The sequence below is a fragment of the Sminthopsis crassicaudata genome, chromosome X (genome assembly GCF_048593235.1).
Source record: "Sminthopsis crassicaudata isolate SCR6 chromosome X, ASM4859323v1, whole genome shotgun sequence".
In the NCBI taxonomy this organism is placed as follows: Eukaryota; Metazoa; Chordata; class Mammalia; order Dasyuromorphia; family Dasyuridae; genus Sminthopsis; species Sminthopsis crassicaudata.
Genome location: NC_133623.1, coordinates 32,465,411 through 32,490,620, shown reverse-complemented (window position 1 = coordinate 32,490,620; position 25,210 = coordinate 32,465,411). Strand labels below are relative to the sequence as shown.

Genomic DNA, 25,210 nt, shown 5'->3' with positions numbered 1-25,210 from the left:
CGTATGCAGAGAATGGAAGCAAGGACAGGTAACCAGCGTGGTATGATCTTATAAAAATGCTGTTGGAAATGCTGACGTTCAGAATGAGCTTTAACCATCAAGAAAAGCTAAGTACAATAAAAAAGCGATTAACCCTCTCCCAAAATTATATTGGGAAAATGAGGATTGACAATCATTGTAAAATGATGTTAATTGATGACTGAGAAAAGGCAGAACTCATTAATTCTGTTTTGCTTCTGTTTGCTCCGCCAAAGAATATGATGTAGGCATTGGAAGTGCTAGAACAAAATCATCTACAAAGAAATCAATACCCAAGATAAGTAAGATGGTAAGAGAGTACCCAGCTGCCCTTCTTGAGTTTAGATCACTTGGCCCAGATGAACTACATCCTCAGAGACTGAAAGAACTAGAAAATGTGATTGTGAAAAGGTGCTTCAAGATCACTGAAAAGCAAATGGTGCCCTTGTAAGAGTGGGGTCAAAATTACACCATCTTATTTTAGTTTTTATACTTTAATTAGGTGAGAATGTCTGTATCAGTCATAGGCTTGAGATTAAATGTGAAAAGTCCTTCAAATTGAAGTAATATGTAAAATTATGTTAAGATCTGCTGAGGAAATTTGGCCACATCTCAAGAATTGTCTATAAATTATTAAGGAAGTTGAAAGGGGAGTTATTCAGAAGTTTGGATCAAGCATGGCATTCAGCTAACCTGGGTCAAAGCCAAAATCAAGTTGTTGTTTTTTTTAATTTGGCAGAGTGGATACATGATGGTACTATTGAGAGAAATAGTTAAGTCAGAAGGCGGATCTGGTTTGGGAGATAGTAAACTCAGTTTGGATATTTATTTTGAGGTGCCTGTAGCACATTTTTGTGAAGATATCTGTAGACAGTTGAAGAGAGAGCTCTGATGGTAGAAAGAGAACTCAGGGGTTGGGACATTTGGGAGTCTTTCTATTAATAGATATGATAAAGGTATAAGAATGAATGAATGAAATTGCTAAAGGAAGTGGTGTAGAGAGAAAAGAAAGCCAAAGAAAGAATTTCAGAATTAGGGAAATTGGGATTGGGAAAGGATAAAGGTGTTGAATGAGACAGAGGACTTAGTGACTCTGAAGTCATTGAGAGGGAATGTGTCTAAATGGAAGAGGAGGTTGGTAGTGTCAGTGCAGATCAAGGAAGATGAGGATTAGGGGGAAAAGCTCATTGGATATGATTAGCACTTCACTGATGACCTTTGAGAGACTACGTTAGTAGAACGGTAAAGTCAGAAGCCAGACAAGCAAGGGGGAGAGATGGATGAGTATGGTGAGGAAATAGAGGCATCATGTGTAGAATTTCACAAAATTTTGCAATAAAAGGGAGGAAAAAAGTGGACTGGTAGCTAAATGAGGTAAAAGAGTCAAAGGAAGCCTTTTTTCTTTAAAAAAAAATATTATGGATACACCACATATGTAAATTAGTGAATAATTGCTTATATATATGGCAGATCAGGCAGGAGATGGTGAGGGCCTGATCTAGAGTGGTGGCCATATGAGTGGAGAGGAAAGGAGATAAATGCGAAAGATCAGGAGATGAAATTAACATAACTGGGTATTTGATTAGATATGAACTGTGAATGGATACTTAAGGAATGACTCCAAGGCTATGAGTCATAGCCTGGGTAGCTGGGAGCAGGGGCATATTGAGGGGTGTGTGGAAAATGAAGATTTCTATTTTGGATTTGTTGAATTTTAGGTATGGATAGGACATAGGTACAGATGATCAGCTGGAAATTGGAATGTGGAATTAAATTACAAAATGGAAATTAAATCTTAATATATGTATATATTTGGAGGAGTCATTTGATTAGAGATAATTGAACACATGAGAATGAGTAAGATCACCAAGAGAGTATAGGGAGAAACAAAGAGATAGAAGGTGGATAAAGATCCTGTAAAGGAGACTGAGAAGAAGCAACAAGAATAAAAGAGAACCAGGAGAGACTATCATTGGAAGTTAAGAGAGGCATGGGCAATAAAACTCAAGAATGGCTGTTCCAAAATGTCAGAAGCTTTAGTAAAGGTACAGGAGGATGAGGATTAAGAAAAGGCCATTGATGAGAGAGATAAAGAGACAGGCAGAAACAGAGATAGAAAGAGACAGAGAGAAAAACTACTATAGCAAAGAAGGAAGAATGGAATCAAGGGTGAAGGCAGAGATCAATCAAGAATCAACATGTTACTCTGAATTCAGTTCCTCTAGGTCTTAGTTAAACGGGGATAGCTTCTCTTCCAATTCATTAATGGATAGAGGCTGATGGAACTGGTGGGCACATTATTGGATTTGGAGTTAGGAAAACCTGAGTTCCTATTCTGTCCCTGAGACTTAATAGCTATGCAACCATGGGCAGAGTACTTCATTTCAATTTAAATATCAAGACTAGAAATTATTTTAAATGACTTAGAATATTCTTATTATTTTTCATTTACATTTTATTTTTTGAGACAGAGTTGGAGGGTGATTATGAAGGTATTAAGGGAAAAAGGAAAACTCGTGATTTTTCTTATTCTTCTTAAATGATTGCTTTTTGCAAGGGCCAATGTTGAAAATTTACCCATGCATAGGTTTTGTATATGAAAAGCTATAATAAAAAATAATTTTCTTTAAAAAAGAAAATAAACCATATTTGGGTTGAATTAGGATAGTTTTTTTAAGTTTATTTACATTTATTTTGTACTCAATAATTGGTTTTGTGAATTCTGAATAATACATTTTAATTTTACCAAGCCAAGGAACTGTGGCATTATATATTATATTTGGAAGAGTTTTGGGATGTTTACTTACAGTGGTGGATCACTAGAGATGACTTCTTGCCTGGCCAATTCAATTACCTGATATATTTCCATCAGTGTTTTTTTTGGTGAGGTCTTGTCAAAACTGCCTTGTATAAATTAAAACCTCATTTTTTTTGGATAATGTTAAGGCTAGGATTACAAATGTAATGCATTCAGTCACAACAACCTGATAAAAGTTCTTGCAAGGTTTCAAAATTGATTAGAGGGATATAGAACACTTGATGAATTTTAGTAAAAAACATCACTATATTTGCCATTTAAATAATCAGTTTTAAAAGTTTCATTGGTGTTCAGTTCTGCTTCAGCAAAACAAACAAATGATGGGGGATTTGAGTGGATGTTTCAGTCCATTGAAAAGAGGCTCCATGTCCCATAGGGGAAAAAAATCCTAGTAAAATGCAGAACTTCTGGGTGCTTAAAATTAAATATTTGGTACTTCGTAATTATACTACCCAGTTTGTTTAAAAAGAAAAAGCCTGTACCCCAAACACCCTATCAATGCTGGGTAACGGTAATGGAACACAGGACCTATTGCAGGTAGCATTCTGTGATCAAGGTTCTTTTCTGTTTCATGTTCAGCTTATTCATTGTTTTTTATAGAACAATAATATTCCACTGTTTTTATATCCCACAACTTATTCAGCCATTTCCTAGTTGATGGGCATCCACTCATTTTCCCATTCTTTCCTATGACAAAAAGGGCTGGTTAAAATATTTTTGTACATGTGGGTCCTTTACTCTACTGTATGGTTTCCTTAGGATACAGACCCAACAGCAGCACTGCTGGATCAAAGGGTATGCACAGTTTGATAGCCCTATGGATATAGTTCCTAATAGTTCTCCAGAATGGTTGCATCATTTCATAACTCCTCCAACAATGCATTAGTGTCACAGATTTCCCACATCCCCTGCCACATTTATCATTAACTTTTTCTGTCATCTGAGCTAACCTGAGAGGTGTGCAGTGGTACCTCAGAGTTCCCTTAATCTTTATTTCTCTGATCAATAGTGATTTAGAACATTTTTTTCATATGACTATTAATGGATTTAATTTCTCCTGAAAATTCTCTTTAAGTATCCTTTGATAATAAAATAGATGGCTTTGAGTACATGAAATTGAAAAGCTTTTACACTCACAAAAAAATGAATGCATATAGGAAAAGAAGGGGAGTGGAGAGCTGAGGAAAAAATCTCTGTACACAACGTTCATAAGGGGTAAATAAATAATAGGAAAAAAATCTCTGTACACAACGTTCATAAGGGTTAAATAAGTAATAGGAAAAAAATCTCTGTACACAACGTTCATAAGGGTTAAATAAGTAATAGGAAAAAAAGTCAGACCATTGGTCCCACTGGGACTCGAACCCAGGACCTACTGCATACTAAGCAGATGTGCCAACCACTACACTCCGGACCGTGGTGCGATGCTTATGCCTATCTTAGGTCCTTAAGAGGAAATGACCATTGGTGACCAACGTTCCATATCGTTATCGTCAGTGGACGTTCCAAAACTGCTGCTTCGGGCATGCCTTTCAGTGCTTGCTAATCAAGCAGGAAACATTTATTAAGCACCTAGTATATGCTAGGTACTGTCGGAAGGCTGAAGATACACAAAGAGGAAAAAGATAGTCCCCAAACCCAGGGAACTAACAATCTAACAGGCAAGATTATGCAAATAGATATATACAAAGGAGTCTGTCTGCCCCTTGAGTCATAAATAAATAACAGGGAACACACTTGAATTAAAGGGCATAGGGAAGGCTTCCTGTGCAAGGTGGGATCTTGGATGGGGATTAAAAGAAGGCCAGGGAGGTCAGAGGTCAGAGCAGAGCAGACAGAGCCTTCAAGGCCCATGAGAGCTATGAAAAAGGTAGGACCTCTTTCAGAGCAGTCACACATGTGGAGCGCACAATCACTCATTTCCATGATGTTTTTTGACCCCATCCAGGGTTTCTAGGAAGAGATGCTTGTCATGTCAAACTCTAGGCCATTTAACAGATGAGGAAGCTGAGGCACAGGTCACATTATCAGATTCAGAAAACTATTGAGTATCTGGGCTGGATCTACCCTCAGGAAGAGGAGTGCTTCTGACTCCAGGCTATCCACAGCCCCAGGAATTGCCTCCTCGGTCTAATACAATATACACAATATTTGTACAGATAAATTGATTAAATTACTTTAAAAAATAAAGGACAGAATAAATATCTAGAGTTCAGGATAATAAAAACAACATTTATTTAATATTTAAATGATCTAACATTTAAAATATGAAAATAATGCTTCCAGAACACGAAAATTCATTTGGAAGAACACAAGATAGCAAAGGAAGTAAAGAAAAGAGGTAGGAATGAAGGGATGCAAATACCTCCAGGTTTCAAACTGCATTATGGAGCAGGAGTCATCCAAAACATTTGACATTGGTTGAAGTGATAGAAAAATAGATCAGTCAAATAGAGTAAAAGGTATTAGAAATCATGCCATTCTGTAATACAGTGCTTGATAATCAAAAACCTTCCATTTGAAAACATTTTCCTATCTGATGCAAATTGCCGGCAAATCTGAAAACCAACAGGGAAAAAATTAGGCTCCGACTAAGATTACAAATTCAATCATTGTTAAACATGAACAAATGCCCGGAATATTGAAGGTTATACCGTAAAAATTAGAAGAGAAGGAAATCATGTACTTGTCACTGTTTTATCTTCTGCAAGAAAGTCATTCTTAAGCAAACAAGGGATTGAGTGATTACAAAATAAAATAGATTTTTAAAAAAGGTTTCAAGTCCCTTATTTGTAAAGAGGATTAGCAGTTTGGGATAATTTTATCTATCCCACAGAGGTGCTTTAATGAAGGATTGAAATAAGGCTAAAATTTATATATATTTTTTCAATCTTAGGTTGTTTTTTTGTATTTTCCGTTCTGAAGTTGATTGATGCATCCTTTCATTGCTCTTTCTCCATCTGGTTCCAGCGTATCAGGAGAGTTGGTGATCTCTGGAGGAATGCTATTCAGGCTCTTTTTTTGATCATTGCCTTGAGGTAGACCTATAATTTTTAAATCATCTCTTGTGTATCTATACTCTAGGTTGGCTTTTTTTCCAATGAGATATTTTTCGTTTTCTCCCATTAGGTTCATCCTTTGTAGTTTGTTTGACTGATTCTTGATATCCTGAGAAATGAATTAGCTTCCATTTGCCCTATTCTAGTGCTGAAGGTGGGATTTTCTGCAGTTAGCTTTGGTTTCTCCTTTACTAATTAATTACTTCTACTTTTCAGGGTGATGTTTTCTTCAGGGGATTGTTTGACATTTGCTCTATTGTGTTTCTTAAGGGATTGATTTGATCAGTGCATGGTTTGTCCCTTTGGCTGATTGTGTTTTTCTTTCTCCCGGAATTGCCTTCCTTTTCCAAACCGTGGAGGGTCTCCTGCATCCCTCTCATTTGTTTTCTGATTGTTTCTTGTACCTCTCTTATTTGCCTTTTTGCAATCTCTTCACAGCACGTCCAAGAAGCTTCTTTCGTTTGGAGACCTCTTCACAGCTCACTCTCTGAGAGTTCTTCTGAGGATGTTGTCCCTCTCTGAGTAGTTTGTTTCTTCCCTGCCACCCCAGGAGGTTTCCCCCGGCCCAGGCACATTTCCGTTTCTTGCTCCTTTTCTCTCCTTTTCTTTGGGCATTTCTTCTTTTTGTGCTATTCTGGTCCACTGTTGCTCTTGGGGAAAGGGGTCCCTGTCCTAAGCTTCCTGTGAAGTTGGCTTAGCCTCAAGCACAGGTGGCTTTGTGCTTAGTGTTTTCCTCCCAGCAGGGGGTAGTGCTCCTTGCTCTTTGCAGGAATCAGGCTGCTGTCCCAGAATTTGCCTTCGGGCCTAAAACTGGCGCCTGCCCCACTGGTGTGCTGTGCTGCTGCTGATCAGTCCTTGTAAATCTTTCCAGGCCTTTGTAAAATCAGCTTGTGCCTCATTTTTATAGAACAATAAGATTCCGATACTTTCACATCCTACAACTTATTCAGTCATTGTCTAAGTGACGAGCATCTACTCATTTTCCCATTCTTTGCCATGACCAAAAGGGCTGCTGCAAATATCTTTGGCACCTGTGTGTGCTTTTCCCTCCTCCATGATTTCCTTGGGGTCCAGACCCAGTAATGGCACCGCTGGCTTAAAGAGTCTGCATGATTTGATAGCACTTTGGATGTACTGGCCAATTGCTCTCCAGAATGGTGGATTGAGTTAGACACCAACTCCACCAGCAATTTACTAATGTCGCAGGTTTCCCACATCCGCTCCAACATTCATCATAAAGTTTTTTTCTGTCATCCGAGCTAATCTGAGAGATGTGCTGTGGTACCTCAGAGTTGCCTTAATCTTTCGTTCTCTGGTCAGTAGTGATGTGCAACATGTTTTGCATATGACTAGAAATGGATTTAATTTCTCCTGAAAAGTCTCTCTTGGTATCCTTGGATAATTAATGAGATGATTTTGATTCTATGACATGGAACAACTTTGACACAAACAAAAGGAATGCAGGTAGGAAAAGACGGGGTGTGGTTAGTTGAGGAAAACCAATCTTTGGAGAAAAAGTTTAGAGAGATTCCATAGCCACGTTGCAATTTAGAGTAATGGGCGAAAAATGTATGACCCTTGGCCCCACTGGGAATCGAACCCAGGACCTACTGTGCGTGAAACAGACGTGATAACCACTACACTATGGAACCTGGTCTGGCGGGGGGGCATCCATTCGGTCTTATGGAACTTATGCAGATTCAGGCCAGCCATTACATATTCCTTGTCCGTGGCCGTTATACTTGGGCGTTCCAGAGGGACGTGGAGTGTTTGTTAAAGAAGCAGGAAACAGTTATTTGGCGCCTACTCCATGCTGGGCTCTCTGGCTGAGCCTGGGGATACACAAAGAGGAAAAGCACAGTCCCCCATCAGAGGGAGCTCACACTCTCACACTCTAACGTGGGAGACAATACGGAAACCGTTATGTACAAAGCAGTCTGTGTGCCAGTTGAGGGGGACATAATCAACAGAGGGAATACACTGAAATTAAGGGCCTTAGGGAAGGCTTCCTGTGGAAGGTGCGGTTTTGGTTGGGGAGGCCAGGGAGGTGAGAGGTCAGAGCAGAGGAGGGAGAGCCTTGCAGGCACCTGACAGGCTAGGAATAAGGCAGGATTCCTTTCAGAGCTGTCACTCATTTCGGGTGCTGAATCAGTCATTTGCGTGGTGCTTTTTGACCCCATGCGGGCTTTCTCGGCAGAGATACTGGAGTGCTTGTCACGTCCTTCTTCAGCCCCCTTGGCAGATGAGGAAGCTGAGGCACACAGGCTCAGGTCACAGGACCAGTGTCAATCAGCTAGTAAGAGTCTGAGCTGGAGCTGCTCTCAGGAAGAGGAGTGCTTCTGACTCCAGGCTATCCCCTGCCCCCAGGGGTTGCCCCCTCTGTCCAGTAAAGCATACACACACAATACTTGTAGAGACACAGTTGCCACATTCCCTCAAAAAATACAGGACACTTTAAATGTTTGGAGTTCATGGTAACAGAACCAACATTTATTCCACATTTTAATGCTCTACCATTAGGGGTTCTCAAAGGACGGCCCGCCGGCCAGATGTGGCCCGCTGAGGATGCTTCTGCGGCCCTCCGGCTTACGGCAAATGGGCTGAGGGGCGCACACAGACTGTGACTTTTTGTTTGTCCTCTAGTCCGGCCCTCCAACAGTCTGAGGGACAGTGAACTGGCCCCCTATTTAAAAAGTTTGAGGACCACGGAATTTATTAGTCTATGAAAAGAATGCTTCCAGAACATGTGATAGCAAAGGAAGTAAGAAAAGAGGTAGGAATGAAGGGTTGCAAGGACCTCCAGGTTTCAGACTGCATTATGGAAACAGGAGTCATCAAAAACATTTGATATTGGTTGAAGTGATAGAAGAGAGATCAGCAAATAGACTCACGACCAGGCATTAGAAATCGTGCCATTCGTCACACAGTGCTTGATAAATCAAAAACCTTCCATTTGAAAACATTTTCCTGTCTGAGCAAAGGCAATCTGAAAACCAACAGGGAAAAAATTAGGCTCCGACTAAGATTTCAAATTCAATCCATTGTTAAACATGAACAAATGCCCGGAATATTGAAGGTTATACCGTAAAATTTAGAAGAGAAGGAAATCATGTACTTGTCACTGTTGTATCTTCTGCAAGAAAGTCATTCTTAAGCAAACAAGGGATTGAGTGATTACAAAATAAAATAGAGTTTTTTAAAAAATGTTTCAAGTCTTTATTTGTAAAGAGGATTAGCGGTGTGGGATAATTTTATATATCCACAGTGGTGCTTTAGACAGTGGTGTTTTGATTGTAGGATTAAATAAGGCTAAAATTTATGTATTTTTTTTTTTCAATAGTGGTTTTTTTTTTTTTTTTTTGTATTTTCTCGTTCTGATGTTGATTGATGCATCCTTCCATTGCTACTTCTCCATCTGGTTCCAGCATATCAGGAGAGTTTTCCTTGGTGATCTGTGCAGGGATGCTATTCAGGCTCTTTTTTTGATCATTGCCTTGAGGAAGACCTATAATTTTTAAATCATCTCTTGTGTATCTATACTCTAGGTTGGCTTTTTTTCCAATGAGATATTTTTCGTTTTCTCCCATTAGGTTCATCCTTTGTAGTTTGTTTGACTGATTCTTGATATCCTGAGAAATGAACTAGCTTCCATTTGCCCTATTCTAGTGCTGAAGGTGGGATTTTCTGCAGTTAGCTTTGGTTTCTCCTTTACTAATTAATTACTTCTACTTTTCAGGGTGATGTTTTCTTCAGGGGATTGTTTGACATTTGCTCTATTGTGTTTCTTAAGGGATTGATTTGATCAGTGCATGGTTTGTCCCTTTGGCTGATTGTGTTTTTCTTTCTCCCGGAATTGCCTTCCTTTTCCAAACCGTGGAGGGTCTCCTGCATCCCTCTCATTTGTTTTCTGATTGTTTCTTGTACCTCTCTTATTTGCCTTTTTGCAATCTCTTCACAGCACGTCCAAGAAGCTTCTTTCGTTTGGAGACCTCTTCACAGCTCACTCTCTGAGAGTTCTTCTGAGGATGTTGTCCCTCTCTGAGTAGTTTGTTTCTTCCCTGCCACCCCAGGAGGTTTCCCCCGGCCCAGGCACATTTCCGTTTCTTGCTCCTTTTCTCTCCTTTTCTTTGGGCATTTCTTCTTTTTGTGCTATTCTGGTCCACTGTTGCTCTTGGGGAAAGGGGTCCCTGTCCTAAGCTTCCTGTGAAGTTGGCTTAGCCTCAAGCACAGGTGGCTTTGTGCTTAGTGTTTTCCTCCCAGCAGGGGGTAGTGCTCCTTGCTCTTTGCAGGAATCAGGCTGCTGTCCCAGAATTTGCCTTCGGGCCTAAAACTGGCGCCTGCCCCACTGGTGTGCTGTGCTGCTGCTGATCAGTCCTTGTAAATCTTTCCAGGCCTTTGTAAAATCAGCTTGTGCCTCATTTTTATAGAACAATAAGATTCCGATACTTTCACATCCTACAACTTATTCAGTCATTGTCTAAGTGACGAGCATCTACTCATTTTCCCATTCTTTGCCATGACCAAAAGGGCTGCTGCAAATATCTTTGGCACCTGTGTGTGCTTTTCCCTCCTCCATGATTTCCTTGGGGTCCAGACCCAGTAATGGCACCGCTGGCTTAAAGAGTCTGCATGATTTGATAGCACTTTGGATGTACTGGCCAATTGCTCTCCAGAATGGTGGATTGAGTTAGACACCAACTCCACCAGCAATTTACTAATGTCGCAGGTTTCCCACATCCGCTCCAACATTCATCATAAAGTTTTTTTTCTGTCATCCGAGCTAATCTGAGAGATGTGCTGTGGTACCTCAGAGTTGCCTTAATCTTTCGTTCTCTGGTCAGTAGTGATGTGCAACATGTTTTGCATATGACTAGAGATGGATTTAATTTCTCCTGAAAAGTCTCTCTTGGTATCCTTGGATAATTAATGAGATGATTTTGATTCTATGACATGGAACAACTTTGACACAAACAAAAGGAATGCAGGTAGGAAAAGACGGGGTGTGGTTAGTTGAGGAAAACCAATCTTTGGAGAAAAAGTTTAGAGAGATTCCATAGCCACGTTGCAATTTAGAGTAATGGGCGAAAAATGTATGACCCTTGGCCCCACTGGGAATCGAACCCAGGACCTACTGTGCGTGAAACAGACGTGATAACCACTACACTATGGAACCTGGTCTGGCGGGGGGGCATCCATTCGGTCTTATGGAACTTATGCAGATTCAGGCCAGCCATTACATATTCCTTGTCCGTGGCCGTTATACTTGGGCGTTCCAGAGGGACGTGGAGTGTTTGTTAAAGAAGCAGGAAACAGTTATTTGGCGCCTACTCCATGCTGGGCTCTCTGGCTGAGCCTGGGGATACACAAAGAGGAAAAGCACAGTCCCCCATCAGAGGGAGCTCACACTCTCACACTCTAACGTGGGAGACAATACGGAAACCGTTATGTACAAAGCAGTCTGTGTGCCAGTTGAGGGGGACATAATCAACAGAGGGAATACACTGAAATTAAGGGCCTTAGGGAAGGCTTCCTGTGGAAGGTGCGGTTTTAGTTGGGGAGGCCAGGGAGGTGAGAGGTCAGAGCAGAGGAGGGAGAGCCTTGCAGGCACCTGACAGGCTAGGAATAAGGCAGGATTCCTTTCAGAGCTGTCACTCATTTCGGGTGCTGAATCAGTCATTTGCGTGGTGCTTTTTGACCCCATGCGGGCTTTCTCGGCAGAGATACTGGAGTGCTTGTCACGTCCTTCTTCAGCCCCCTTGGCAGATGAGGAAGCTGAGGCACACAGGCTCAGGTCACAGGACCAGTGTCAATCAGCTAGTAAGAGTCTGAGCTGGAGCTGCTCTCAGGAAGAGGAGTGCTTCTGACTCCAGGCTATCCCCTGCCCCCAGGGGTTGCCCCCTCTGTCCAGTAAAGCATACACACACAATACTTGTAGAGACACAGTTGCCACATTCCCTCAAAAAATACAGGACTCTTTAAATGTTTGGAGTTCATGGTAACAGAACCAACATTTATTCCACATTTTAATGCTCTACCATTAGGGGTTCTCAAAGGACGGCCCGCCGGCCAGATGTGGCCCGCTGAGGATGCTTCTGCGGCCCTCCGGCTTACGGCAAATGGGCTGAGGGGCGCACACAGACTGTGACTTTTTGTTTGTCCTCTAGTCCGGCCCTCCAACAGTCTGAGGGACAGTGAACTGGCCCCCTATTTAAAAAGTTTGAGGACCACGGAATTTATTAGTCTATGAAAAGAATGCTTCCAGAACATGAGATAGCAAAGGAAGTAAAGAAAAGAGGTAGGAATGAAGGGTTGCAAGGACCTCCAGGTTTCAGACTGCATTATGGAACAGGAGTCATCCAAAACATTTGATATTGGTTGAAGTGATAGAAGAAGAGATCAGTCAAACAGACTCAACGACCAGGCATTAGAAATCGTGCCATTCCGTCACACAGTGCTTGATAAATCAAAAACCTTCCATTTGAAAACATTTTCCTGTCTGATGCAAAGGCAAATCTGAAAACCAACAGGGAAAAAATTAGGCTCCGACTAAGATTACAAATTCAATCATTGTTAAACATGAACAAATGCCCGGAATATTGAAGGTTATACCGTAAAATTTAGAAGAGAAGGAAATCATGTACTTGTCACTGTTGTATCTTCTGCAAGAAAGTCATTCTTAAGCAAACAAGGGATTGAGTGATTACAAAATAAAATAGAGTTTTTAAAAAATGTTTCAAGTCCTTTATTTGTAAAGAGGATTAGCGGTGTGGGATAATTTTATATATCCCACAGTGGTGCTTTAAGACAGTGGTGTTTTGATGTAGGATTAAAATAAGGCTAAAATTTATGTATTTTTTTTTTTCAATAGTGTTTTTTTTTTTTTTTTTTTTGTATTTTCTCGTTCTGATGTTGATTGATGCATCCTTCCATTGCTACTTCTCCATCTGGTTCCAGCATATCAGGAGAGTTTTCCTTGGTGATCTGTGCAGGGATGCTATTCAGGCTCTTTTTTTGATCATTGCCTTGAGGAAGACCTATAATTTTTAAATCATCTCTTGTGTATCTATACTCTAGGTTGGCTTTTTTTCCAATGAGATATTTTTCGTTTTCTCCCATTAGGTTCATCCTTTGTAGTTTGTTTGACTGATTCTTGATATCCTGAGAAATGAACTAGCTTCCATTTGCCCTATTCTAGTGCTGAAGGTGGGATTTTCTGCAGTTAGCTTTGGTTTCTCCTTTACTAATTAATTACTTCTACTTTTCAGGGTGATGTTTTCTTCAGGGGATTGTTTGACATTTGCTCTATTGTGTTTCTTAAGGGATTGATTTGATCAGTGCATGGTTTGTCCCTTTGGCTGATTGTGTTTTTCTTTCTCCCGGAATTGCCTTCCTTTTCCAAACCGTGGAGGGTCTCCTGCATCCCTCTCATTTGTTTTCTGATTGTTTCTTGTACCTCTCTTATTTGCCTTTTTGCAATCTCTTCACAGCACGTCCAAGAAGCTTCTTTCGTTTGGAGACCTCTTCACAGCTCACTCTCTGAGAGTTCTTCTGAGGATGTTGTCCCTCTCTGAGTAGTTTGTTTCTTCCCTGCCACCCCAGGAGGTTTCCCCCGGCCCAGGCACATTTCCGTTTCTTGCTCCTTTTCTCTCCTTTTCTTTGGGCATTTCTTCTTTTTGTGCTATTCTGGTCCACTGTTGCTCTTGGGGAAAGGGGTCCCTGTCCTAAGCTTCCTGTGAAGTTGGCTTAGCCTCAAGCACAGGTGGCTTTGTGCTTAGTGTTTTCCTCCCAGCAGGGGGTAGTGCTCCTTGCTCTTTGCAGGAATCAGGCTGCTGTCCCAGAATTTGCCTTCGGGCCTAAAACTGGCGCCTGCCCCACTGGTGTGCTGTGCTGCTGCTGATCAGTCCTTGTAAATCTTTCCAGGCCTTTGTAAAATCAGCTTGTGCCTCATTTTTATAGAACAATAAGATTCCGATACTTTCACATCCTACAACTTATTCAGTCATTGTCTAAGTGACGAGCATCTACTCATTTTCCCATTCTTTGCCATGACCAAAAGGGCTGCTGCAAATATCTTTGGCACCTGTGTGTGCTTTTCCCTCCTCCATGATTTCCTTGGGGTCCAGACCCAGTAATGGCACCGCTGGCTTAAAGAGTCTGCATGATTTGATAGCACTTTGGATGTACTGGCCAATTGCTCTCCAGAATGGTGGATTGAGTTAGACACCAACTCCACCAGCAATTTACTAATGTCGCAGGTTTCCCACATCCGCTCCAACATTCATCATAAAGTTTTTTTTCTGTCATCCGAGCTAATCTGAGAGATGTGCTGTGGTACCTCAGAGTTGCCTTAATCTTTCGTTCTCTGGTCAGTAGTGATGTGCAACATGTTTTGCATATGACTAGAGATGGATTTAATTTCTCCTGAAAAGTCTCTCTTGGTATCCTTGGATAATTAATGAGATGATTTTGATTCTATGACATGGAACAACTTTGACACAAACAAAAGGAATGCAGGTAGGAAAAGACGGGGTGTGGTTAGTTGAGGAAAACCAATCTTTGGAGAAAAAGTTTAGAGAGATTCCATAGCCACATTGCAATTTAGAGTAATGGGCGAAAAATGTATGACCCTTGGCCCCACTGGGAATCGAACCCAGGACCTACTGTGCGTGAAACAGACGTGATAACCACTACACTATGGAACCTGGTCTGGTGGGGGGGGCATCCATTCGGTCTTATGGAACTTATGCAGATTCAGGCCAGCCATTACATATTCCTTGTCCGTGGCCGTTATACTTGGGCGTTCCAGAGGGACGTGGAGTGTTTGTTAAAGAAGCAGGAAACAGTTATTTGGCGCCTACTCCATGCTGGGCTCTCTGGCTGAGCCTGGGGATACACAAAGAGGAAAAGCACAGTCCCCCATCAGAGGGAGCTCACACTCTCACACTCTAACGTGGGAGACAATACGGAAACCGTTATGTACAAAGCAGTCTGTGTGCCAGTTGAGGGGGACATAATCAACAGAGGGAATACACTGAAATTAAGGGCCTTAGGGAAGGCTTCCTGTGGAAGGTGCGGTTTTAGTTGGGGAGGCCAGGGAGGTGAGAGGTCAGAGCAGAGGAGGGAGAGCCTTGCAGGCACCTGACAGGCTAGGAATAAGGCAGGATTCCTTTCAGAGCTGTCACTCATTTCGGGTGCTGAATCAGTCATTTGCGTGGTGCTTTTTGACCCCATGCGGGCTTTCTCGGCAGAGATACTGGAGTGCTTGTCACGTCCTTCTTCAGCCCCCTTGGCAGATGAGGAAGCTGAGGCACACAGGCTCAGGTCACAGGACCAGTGTCAATCAGCTAGTAAGAGTCTGAGCTGGAGCTGCTCTCAGGAAGAGGAGTGCTTCTGACTCCAGGCTATCCCCTGCCCCCAGGGGTTGCCCCCTCTGTCCAGTAAAGCATACACACACAATACTTGTAGAGACACAGTTGCCACATTCCCTCAAAAAATACAGGACTCTTTAAATGTTTGGAGTTCATGGTAACAGAACCAACATTTATTCCACATTTTAATGCTCTACCATTAGGGGTTCTCAAAGGACGGCCCGCCGGCCAGATGTGGCCCGCTGAGGATGCTTCTGCGGCCCTCCGGCTTACGGCAAATGGGCTGAGGGGCGCACACAGACTGTGACTTTTTGTTTGTCCTCTAGTCCGGCCCTCCAACAGTCTGAGGGACAGTGAACTGGCCCCCTATTTAAAAAGTTTGAGGACCACGGAATTTATTAGTCTATGAAAAGAATGCTTCCAGAACATGAGATAGCAAAGGAAGTAAAGAAAAGAGGTAGGAATGAAGGGTTGCAAGGACCTCCAGGTTTCAGACTGCATTATGGAACAGGAGTCATCCAAAACATTTGATATTGGTTGAAGTGATAGAAGAAGAGATCAGTCAAATAGACTCAACGACCAGGCATTAGAAATCGTGCCATTCCGTCACACAGTGCTTGATAAATCAAAAACCTTCCATTTGAAAACATTTTCCTGTCTGATGCAAAGGCAAATCTGAAAACCAACAGGGAAAAAATTAGGCTCCAACTAAGATTACAAATTCAATCATTGTTAAACATGAACAAATGCCCGGAATATTGAAGGTTATACCGTAAAATTTAGAAGAGAAGGAAATCATGTACTTGTCACTGTTGTATCTTCTGCAAGAAAGTCATTCTTAAGCAAACAAGGGATTGAGTGATTACAAAATAAAATAGAGTTTTTAAAAAATGTTTCAAGTCCTTTATTTGTAAAGAGGATTAGCGGTGTGGGATAATTTTATATATCCCACAGTGGTGCTTTAAGACAGTGGTGTTTTGATGTAGGATTAAAATAAGGCTAAAATTTATGTATTTTTTTTTTCAATAGTGGTTTTTTTTTTTTTTTTTGTATTTTCTCGTTCTGATGTTGATTGATGCATCCTTCCATTGCTACTTCTCCATCTGGTTCCAGCATATCAGGAGAGTTTTCCTTGGTGATCTGTGCAGGGATGCTATTCAGGCTCTTTTTTTGATCATTGCCTTGAGGTAGACCTATAATTTTTAAATCATCTCTTGTGTATCTATACTCTAGGTTGGCTTTTTTTCCAATGAGATATTTTTCGTTTTCTCCCATTAGGTTCATCCTTTGTAGTTTGTTTGACTGATTCTTGATATCCTGAGAAATGAATTAGCTTCCATTTGCCCTATTCTAGTGCTGAAGGTGGGATTTTCTGCAGTTAGCTTTGGTTTCTCCTTTACTAATTAATTACTTCTACTTTTCAGGGTGATGTTTTCTTCAGGGGATTGTTTGACATTTGCTCTATTGTGTTTCTTAAGGGATTGATTTGATCAGTGCATGGTTTGTCCCTTTGGCTGATTGTGTTTTTCTTTCTCCCGGAATTGCCTTCCTTTTCCAAACCGTGGAGGGTCTCCTGCATCCCTCTCATTTGTTTTCTGATTGTTTCTTGTACCTCTCTTATTTGCCTTTTTGCAATCTCTTCACAGCACGTCCAAGAAGCTTCTTTCTTTTGGAGACCTCTTCACAGCTCACTCTCTGAGAGTTCTTCTGAGGATGTTGTCCCTCTCTGAGTAGTTTGTTTCTTCCCTGCCACCCCAGGAGGTTTCCCCGGCCCAGGCACATTTCCGTTTCTTGCTCCTTTTCTCTCCTTTTCTTTGGGCATTTCTTCTTTTTGTGCTATTCTGGTCCACTGTTGCTCTTGGGGAAAGGGGTCCCTGTCCTAAGCTTCCTGTGAAGTTGGCTTAGCCTCAAGCACAGGTGGCTTTGTGTTTAGTGTTTTCCTCCCAGCAGTGGGTAGTGCTCCTTGCTCTTTGCAGGAATCAGGCTGCTGTCCCAGAATTTGCCTTCGGGCCTAAAACTGGCGCCTGCCCCACTGGTGTGCTGTGCTGCTGCTGATCAGTCCTTGTAAATCTTTCCAGGCCTTTGTAAAATCAGCTTGTGCCTCATTTTTATAGAACAATAAGATTCCGATACTTTCACATCCTACAACTTATTCAGTCATTGTCTAAGTGACGAGCATCTACTCATTTTCCCATTCTTTGCCATGACCAAAAGGGCTGCTGCAAATATCTTTGGCACCTGTGTGTGCTTTTCCCTCCTCCATGATTTCCTTGGGGTCCAGACCCAGTAATGGCACCGCTGGCTTAAAGAGTCTGCATGATTTGATAGCACTTTGGATGTACTGGCCAATTGCTCTCCAGAATGGTGGATTGAGTTAGACACCAACTCCACCAGCAATTTACTAATGTCGCAGGTTTCCCACATCCGCTCCAACATTCATCATAAAGTTTTTTTTCTGTCATCCGAGCTAATCTGAGAGATGTGCTGTGGTACCTCAGAGTTGCCTTAATCTTTCGTTCTCTGGTCAGTAGTGATGTGCAACATGTTTTGCATATGACTAGAGATGGATTTAATTTCTCCTGAAAAGTCTCTCTTGGTATCCTTGGATAATTAATGAGATGATTTTGATTCTATGACATGGAACAACTTTGACACAAACAAAAGGAATGCAGGTAGGAAAAGACGGGGTGTGGTTAGTTGAGGAAAACCAATCTTTGGAGAAAAAGTTTAGAGAGATTCCATAGCCACGTTGCAATTTAGAGTAATGGGCGAAAAATGTATGACCCTTGGCCCCACTGGGAATCGAACCCAGGACCTACTGTGCGTGAAACAGACGTGATAACCACTACACTATGGAACCTGGTCTGGCGGGGGGGCATCCATTCGGTCTTATGGAACTTATGCAGATTCAGGCCAGCCATTACATATTCCTTGTCCGTGGCCGTTATACTTGGGCGTTCCAGAGGGACGTGGAGTGTTTGTTAAAGAAGCAGGAAACAGTTATTTGGCGCCTACTCCATGCTGGGCTCTCTGGCTGAGCCTGGGGATACACAAAGAGGAAAAGCACAGTCCCCCATCAGAGGGAGCTCACACTCTCACACTCTAACGTGGGAGACAATACGGAAACCGTTATGTACAAAGCAGTCTGTGTGCCAGTTGAGGGGGACATAATCAACAGAGGGAATACACTGAAATTAAGGGCCTTAGGGAAGGCTTCCTGTGGAAGGTGCGGTTTTAGTTGGGGAGGTCAGGGAGGTGAGAGGTCAGAGCAGAGGAGGGAGAGCCTTGCAGGCACCTGACAGACTAGGAATAAGGCAGGATTCCTTTCAGAGCTGTCACTCATTTCGGGTGCTGAATCAGTCATTTGCGTGGTGCTTTTTGACCCCATGCGGGCTTTCTCGGCAGAGATACTGGAGTGCTTGTCACGTCCTTCTTCAGCCCCCTTGGCAGATGAGGAAGCTGAGGCACACAGGCTCAGGTCACAGGACCAGTGTCAATCAGCTAGTAAGAGTCTGAGCTGGAGCTGCTCTCAGGAAGAGGAGTGCTTCTGACTCCAGGCTATCCCCTGCCCCCAGGGGTTGCCCCCTCTGTCCAGTAAAGCATACACACACAATACTTGTAGAGACACAGTTGCCACATTCCCTCAAAAAATACAGGACTCTTTAAATGTTTGGAGTTCATGGTAACAGAACCAACATTTATTCCACATTTTAATGCTCTACCATTAGGGGTTCTCAAAGGACGGCCCGCCGGCCAGATGTGGCCCGCTGAGGATGCTTCTGCGGCCCTCCGGCTTACGGCAAATGGGCTGAGGGGCGCACACAGACTGTGACTTTTTGTTTGTCCTCTAGTCCGGCCCTCCAACAGTCTGAGGGACAGTGAACTGGCCCCCTATTTAAAAAGTTTGAGGACCACGGAATTTATTAGTCTATGAAAAGAATGCTTCCAGAACATGAGATAGCAAAGGAAGTAAAGAAAAGAGGTAGGAATGAAGGGTTGCAAGGACCTCCAGGTTTCAGACTGCATTATGGAACAGGAGTCATCCAAAACATTTGATATTGGTTGAAGTGATAGAAGAAGAGATCAGTCAAATAGACTCAACGACCAGGCATTAGAAATCGTGCCATTCCGTCACACAGTGCTTGATAAATCAAAAACCTTCCATTTGAAAACATTTTCCTGTCTGATGCAAAGGCAAATCTGAAAACCAACAGGGAAAAAATTAGGCTCCGACTAAGATTACAAATTCAATCATTGTTAAACATGAACAAATGCCCGGAATATTGAAGGTTATACCGTAAAATTTAGAAGAGAAGGAAATCATGTACTTGTCACTGTTGTATCTTCTGCAAGAAAGTCATTCTTAAGCAAACAAGGGATTGAGTGATTACAAAATAAAATAGAGTTTTTAAAAAATGTTTCAAGTCCTTTATTTGTAAAGAGGATTAGCGGTGTGGGATAATTTTATATATCCCACAGTGGTGCTTTAAGACAGTGGTGTTTTGATGTAGGATTAAAATAAGGCTAAAATTTATGTATTTTTTTTTTTCAATAGTGGTTTTTTTTTTTTTTTTTTTTTTTTTTTTTTTTTTTTTTTTTTGTATTTTCTCGTTCTGATGTTGATTGATGCATCCTTCCATTGCTACTTCTCCATCTGGTTCCAGCATATCAGGAGAGTTTTCCTTGGTGATCTGTGCAGGGATGCTATTCAGGCTCTTTTTTTGATCATTGCCTTGAGGTAGACCTATAATTTTTAAATCATCTCTTGTGTATCTATACTCTAGGTTGGCTTTTTTTCCAATGAGATATTTTTCGTTTTCTCCCATTAGGTTCATCCTTTGTAGTTTGTTTGACTGATTCTTGATATCCTGAGAAATGAATTAGCTTCCATTTGCCCTATTCTAGTGCTGAAGGTGGGATTTTCTGCTGTTAGCTTTGGTTTCTCCTTTACTAATTAATTACTTCTACTTTTCAGGGTGATGTTTTCTTCAGGGGATTGTTTGACATTTGCTCTATTGTGTTTCTTAAGGGATTGATTTGATCAGTGCATGGTTTGTCCCTTTGGCTGATTGTGTTTTTCTTTCTCCCGGAATTGCCTTCCTTTTCCAAACCGTGGAGGGTCTCCTGCATCCCTCTCATTTGTTTTCTGATTGTTTCTTGTACCTCTCTTATTTGCCTTTTTGCAATCTCTTCACAGCACGTCCAAGAAGCTTCTTTCTTTTGGAGACCTCTTCACAGCTCACTCTCTGAGAGTTCTTCTGAGGATGTTGTCCCTCTCTGAGTAGTTTGTTTCTTCCCTGCCACCCCAGGAGGTTTCCCCGGCCCAGGCACATTTCCGTTTCTTGCTCCTTTTCTCTCCTTTTCTTTGGGCATTTCTTCTTTTTGTGCTATTCTGGTCCACTGTTGCTCTTGGGGAAAGGGGTCCCTGTCCTAAGCTTCCTGTGAAGTTGGCTTAGCCTCAAGCACAGGTGGCTTTGTGTTTAGTGTTTTCCTCCCAGCAGTGGGTAGTGCTCCTTGCTCTTTGCAGGAATCAGGCTGCTGTCCCAGAATTTGCCTTCGGGCCTAAAACTGGCGCCTGCCCCACTGGTGTGCTGTGCTGCTGCTGATCAGTCCTTGTAAATCTTTCCAGGCCTTTGTAAAATCAGCTTGTGCCTCATTTTTATAGAACAATAAGATTCCGATACTTTCACATCCTACAACTTATTCAGTCATTGTCTAAGTGACGAGCATCTACTCATTTTCCCATTCTTTGCCATGACCAAAAGGGCTGCTGCAAATATCTTTGGCACCTGTGTGTGCTTTTCCCTCCTCCATGATTTCCTTGGGGTCCAGACCCAGTAATGGCACCGCTGGCTTAAAGAGTCTGCATGATTTGATAGCACTTTGGATGTACTGGCCAATTGCTCTCCAGAATGGTGGATTGAGTTAGACACCAACTCCACCAGCAATTTACTAATGTCGCAGGTTTCCCACATCCGCTCCAACATTCATCATAAAGTTTTTTTTCTGTCATCCGAGCTAATCTGAGAGATGTGCTGTGGTACCTCAGAGTTGCCTTAATCTTTCGTTCTCTGGTCAGTAGTGATGTGCAACATGTTTTGCATATGACTAGAGATGGATTTAATTTCTCCTGAAAAGTCTCTCTTGGTATCCTTGGATAATTAATGAGATGATTTTGATTCTATGACATGGAACAACTTTGACACAAACAAAAGGAATGCAGGTAGGAAAAGACGGGGTGTGGTTAGTTGAGGAAAACCAATCTTTGGAGAAAAAGTTTAGAGAGATTCCATAGCCACGTTGCAATTTAGAGTAATGGGCGAAAAATGTATGACCCTTGGCCCCACTGGGAATCGAACCCAGGACCTACTGTGCGTGAAACAGACGTGATAACCACTACACTATGGAACCTGGTCTGGCGGGGGGGCATCCATTCGGTCTTATGGAACTTATGCAGATTCAGGCCAGCCATTACATATTCCTTGTCCGTGGCCGTTATACTTGGGCGTTCCAGAGGGACGTGGAGTGTTTGTTAAAGAAGCAGGAAACAGTTATTTGGCGCCTACTCCATGCTGGGCTCTCTGGCTGAGCCTGGGGATACACAAAGAGGAAAAGCACAGTCCCCCATCAGAGGGAGCTCACACTCTCACACTCTAACGTGGGAGACAATACAGAAACCGTTATGTACAAAGCAGTCTGTGTGCCAGTTGAGGGGGACATAATCAACAGAGGGAATACACTGAAATTAAGGGCCTTAGGGAAGGCTTCCTGTGGAAGGTGCGGTTTTAGTTGGGGAGGTCAGGGAGGTGAGAGGTCAGAGCAGAGGAGGGAGAGCCTTGCAGGCACCTGACAGACTAGGAATAAGGCAGGATTCCTTTCAGAGCTGTCACTCATTTCGGGTGCTGAATCAGTCATTTGCGTGGTGCTTTTTGACCCCATGCGGGCTTTCTCGGCAGAGATACTGGAGTGCTTGTCACGTCCTTCTTCAGCCCCCTTGGCAGATGAGGAAGCTGAGGCACACAGGCTCAGGTCACAGGACCAGTGTCAATCAGCTAGTAAGAGTCTGAGCTGGAGCTGCTCTCAGGAAGAGGAGTGCTTCTGACTCCAGGCTATCCCCTGCCCCCAGGGGTTGCCCCCTCTGTCCAGTAAAGCATACACACACAATACTTGTAGAGACACAGTTGCCACATTCCCTCAAAAAATACAGGACTCTTTAAATGTTTGGAGTTCATGGTAACAGAACCAACATTTATTCCACATTTTAATGCTCTACCATTAGGGGTTCTCAAAGGACGGCCCGCCGGCCAGATGTGGCCCGCTGAGGATGCTTCTGCGGCCCTCCGGCTTACGGCAAATGGGCTGAGGGGCGCACACAGACTGTGACTTTTTGTTTGTCCTCTAGTCCGGCCCTCCAACAGTCTGAGGGACAGTGAACTGGCCCCCTATTTAAAAAGTTTGAGGACCACGGAATTTATTAGTCTATGAAAAGAATGCTTCCAGAACATGAGATAGCAAAGGAAGTAAAGAAAAGAGGTAGGAATGAAGGGTTGCAAGGACCTCCAGGTTTCAGACTGCATTATGGAACAGGAGTCATCCAAAACATTTGATATTGGTTGAAGTGATAGAAGAAGAGATCAGTCAAATAGACTCAACGACCAGGCATTAGAAATCGTGCCATTCCGTCACACAGTGCTTGATAAATCAAAAACCTTCCATTTGAAAACATTTTCCTGTCTGATGCAAAGGCAAATCTGAAAACCAACAGGGAAAAAATTAGGCTCCGACTAAGATTACAAATTCAATCATTGTTAAACATGAACAAATGCCCGGAATATTGAAGGTTATACCGTAAAATTTAGAAGAGAAGGAAATCATGTACTTGTCACTGTTGTATCTTCTGCAAGAAAGTCATTCTTAAGCAAACAAGGGATTGAGTGATTACAAAATAAAATAGAGTTTTTAAAAAATGTTTCAAGTCCTTTATTTGTAAAGAGGATTAGCGGTGTGGGATAATTTTATATATCCCACAGTGGTGCTTTAAGACAGTGGTGTTTTGATGTAGGATTAAAATAAGGCTAAAATTTATGTATTTTTTTTTTTCAATAGTGGTTTTTTTTTTTTTTTTTTTTTTTTTTTGTATTTTCTCGTTCTGATGTTGATTGATGCATCCTTCCATTGCTACTTCTCCATCTGGTTCCAGCATATCAGGAGAGTTTTCCTTGGTGATCTGTGCAGGGATGCTATTCAGGCTCTTTTTTTGATCATTGCCTTGAGGTAGACCTATAATTTTTAAATCATCTCTTGTGTATCTATACTCTAGGTTGGCTTTTTTTCCAATGAGATATTTTTCGTTTTCTCCCATTAGGTTCATCCTTTGTAGTTTGTTTGACTGATTCTTGATATCCTGAGAAATGAATTAGCTTCCATTTGCCCTATTCTAGTGCTGAAGGTGGGATTTTCTGCTGTTAGCTTTGGTTTCTCCTTTACTAATTAATTACTTCTACTTTTCAGGGTGATGTTTTCTTCAGGGGATTGTTTGACATTTGCTCTATTGTGTTTCTTAAGGGATTGATTTGATCAGTGCATGGTTTGTCCCTTTGGCTGATTGTGTTTTTCTTTCTCCCGGAATTGCCTTCCTTTTCCAAACCGTGGAGGGTCTCCTGCATCCCTCTCATTTGTTTTCTGATTGTTTCTTGTACCTCTCTTATTTGCCTTTTTGCAATCTCTTCACAGCACGTCCAAGAAGCTTCTTTCTTTTGGAGACCTCTTCACAGCTCACTCTCTGAGAGTTCTTCTGAGGATGTTGTCCCTCTCTGAGTAGTTTGTTTCTTCCCTGCCACCCCAGGAGGTTTCCCCGGCCCAGGCACATTTCCGTTTCTTGCTCCTTTTCTCTCCTTTTCTTTGGGCATTTCTTCTTTTTGTGCTATTCTGGTCCACTGTTGCTCTTGGGGAAAGGGGTCCCTGTCCTAAGCTTCCTGTGAAGTTGGCTTAGCCTCAAGCACAGGTGGCTTTGTGTTTAGTGTTTTCCTCCCAGCAGTGGGTAGTGCTCCTTGCTCTTTGCAGGAATCAGGCTGCTGTCCCAGAATTTGCCTTCGGGCCTAAAACTGGCGCCTGCCCCACTGGTGTGCTGTGCTGCTGCTGATCAGTCCTTGTAAATCTTTCCAGGCCTTTGTAAAATCAGCTTGTGCCTCATTTTTATAGAACAATAAGATTCCGATACTTTCACATCCTACAACTTATTCAGTCATTGTCTAAGTGACGAGCATCTACTCATTTTCCCATTCTTTGCCATGACCAAAAGGGCTGCTGCAAATATCTTTGGCACCTGTGTGTGCTTTTCCCTCCTCCATGATTTCCTTGGGGTCCAGACCCAGTAATGGCACCGCTGGCTTAAAGAGTCTGCATGATTTGATAGCACTTTGGATGTACTGGCCAATTGCTCTCCAGAATGGTGGATTGAGTTAGACACCAACTCCACCAGCAATTTACTAATGTCGCAGGTTTCCCACATCCGCTCCAACATTCATCATAAAGTTTTTTTTCTGTCATCCGAGCTAATCTGAGAGATGTGCTGTGGTACCTCAGAGTTGCCTTAATCTTTCGTTCTCTGGTCAGTAGTGATGTGCAACATGTTTTGCATATGACTAGAGATGGATTTAATTTCTCCTGAAAAGTCTCTCTTGGTATCCTTGGATAATTAATGAGATGATTTTGATTCTATGACATGGAACAACTTTGACACAAACAAAAGGAATGCAGGTAGGAAAAGACGGGGTGTGGTTAGTTGAGGAAAACCAATCTTTGGAGAAAAAGTTTAGAGAGATTCCATAGCCACGTTGCAATTTAGAGTAATGGGCGAAAAATGTATGACCCTTGGCCCCACTGGGAATCGAACCCAGGACCTACTGTGCGTGAAACAGACGTGATAACCACTACACTATGGAACC

At 42.3% G+C, this 25,210-nt stretch overlaps 6 non-coding genes across 6 annotated transcripts; all 6 read right to left on the bottom strand.

Moving 5' to 3' along the window:
* Nucleotides 1-7,474: 7,474 nt before the first annotated feature.
* TRNAV-CAC (transfer RNA valine (anticodon CAC)) lies at nucleotides 7,475-7,547 on the bottom strand. Its single transcript has one exon. It is a non-coding gene; the product is annotated as a tRNA-Val (tRNA).
* Nucleotides 7,548-10,995: 3,448 nt separating this feature from the next.
* Nucleotides 10,996-11,068, bottom strand: TRNAV-CAC (transfer RNA valine (anticodon CAC)). Its single transcript has one exon. It is a non-coding gene; the product is annotated as a tRNA-Val (tRNA).
* A 3,456-nt stretch (nucleotides 11,069-14,524) lies between these two features.
* TRNAV-CAC (transfer RNA valine (anticodon CAC)) lies at nucleotides 14,525-14,597 on the bottom strand. The gene has a single exon. It is a non-coding gene; the product is annotated as a tRNA-Val (tRNA).
* Nucleotides 14,598-18,050: 3,453 nt separating this feature from the next.
* Nucleotides 18,051-18,123, bottom strand: TRNAV-CAC (transfer RNA valine (anticodon CAC)). The gene has a single exon. It is a non-coding gene; the product is annotated as a tRNA-Val (tRNA).
* Nucleotides 18,124-21,601: 3,478 nt separating this feature from the next.
* Nucleotides 21,602-21,674, bottom strand: TRNAV-CAC (transfer RNA valine (anticodon CAC)). The gene has a single exon. It is a non-coding gene; the product is annotated as a tRNA-Val (tRNA).
* A 3,463-nt stretch (nucleotides 21,675-25,137) lies between these two features.
* On the bottom strand, nucleotides 25,138-25,210 carry TRNAV-CAC (transfer RNA valine (anticodon CAC)). Its single transcript has one exon. It is a non-coding gene; the product is annotated as a tRNA-Val (tRNA).